The sequence below is a fragment of the Salvelinus sp. IW2-2015 genome, linkage group LG25, assembly GCF_002910315.2.
Source record: "Salvelinus sp. IW2-2015 linkage group LG25, ASM291031v2, whole genome shotgun sequence".
Classification (NCBI taxonomy): Eukaryota; Metazoa; Chordata; class Actinopteri; order Salmoniformes; family Salmonidae; genus Salvelinus; species Salvelinus sp. IW2-2015.
The window spans coordinates 25,250,515-25,251,809 of NC_036865.1; the positions used below are offsets into that span (position 1 = coordinate 25,250,515).

Below are 1,295 nucleotides of genomic sequence, written 5' to 3' on the forward strand. Positions count from 1 at the left end.
TATAGCATTATGTGTTATAGAATTCTGTTATAGCATTCTGTTTTATAGCATTCGTCTCAATATCATATGTTTATGGAGGTCTCTCTAGGACATGCTGACAGAATCAGAACAACTATTTTAATTAGGCCATTCAAAATTGATCCTAATATAATTTACTACAGTTTCATAATCATTTCATGTTCTTCGGTCATTCATTTTGACATTGACTTTCAGTTGCCAAAGATTTGTATAAACTATTCCATGTGTATTCATTCTGCTATAAAACAACATATGGTGTGAATTTAACATTTTTGTTGAAAAACGACAGTGAAAGGAAGGGGCCTGCTGACTTGGTCCCAGTATATCAGGTACAAGGTGCCTCACCAGACTTGGCCTAGCATTAGTTCTGACTGACTAGGGCTCTATCGCTTCACAACACCAAATAATGGTAGGAGTAATAATACTGTGTCTTAGTTTCTTCTTCTCATGAGCAGTGATTCCTCCCTTCTTTTTTGGATATTCTAGACTTGTGTAGACAGGCTACTTTATATCCACTGAGCTGCCATGGACGATGACGGATGASTTTCCTGAAAGCTTTGCAGATGTCACAGATGATGAGAGCCTGGCTCAACGTTTTAAATCCCTCTATAACGAGGTCAATGCCTTTTCATTCACAGCTTAGATAACCTACTATGGTTTGGCGTCAATGTTCCATCTATCCATCTATTTATATGTCTTACTCTATGTTTCAGGATGGGAATATGGCCAGCAGATGTCTCTTCTCCATCCAGACCTCGTCAGCCCACCCATTATAAACTCCTCCATCAGCTTTATGACATGAAGACCAGCTTTTTCAAAGTGGCGTGCCAAGAATCCTACAGATACATAGGATAAACCAGACTGACTGAAAGACATTTCTGACTGAAAAGACTCCCTCAGAGAGGTTTCACTCAGCAGACCGGAGCTCAGTACTCCTGTGGAATCACATATCTATCCCATAATAAGTAATGGGAAAATAACCTGTTTAATAGTCCTGCTGAAGGAATGTTACCTTGATAAATGTATCGAGAAGAGATTGTGTCAACGTTTCCTCAATGAAAGAACACATTGTGAAAAGGTTGTGGTAATGTTACATTTACATTTGAGTCATTTAGCAGACGCTCTTATCCAGAGCGACTTACAGTAGAGTGCATACATTTTTATTACATTTTACATACTGAGACAAGGATATCCCTACCGGCCAAACCCTCCCTAACCCGGACGACGCTATGCCAATTGTGCGTCGCCCCACGGACCTCCCGGTTGCGGCCGGCTGC

General features: G+C 40.5%; 1 protein-coding gene across 1 annotated transcript in view; it reads right to left on the minus strand.

Moving 5' to 3' along the window:
* Positions 1 to 1,295, minus strand: part of LOC111951745 (calcium-activated potassium channel subunit alpha-1a) — a 176,291-nt gene that overhangs the window by 104,353 nt on the left and 70,643 nt on the right. The window lies entirely within an intron of this gene.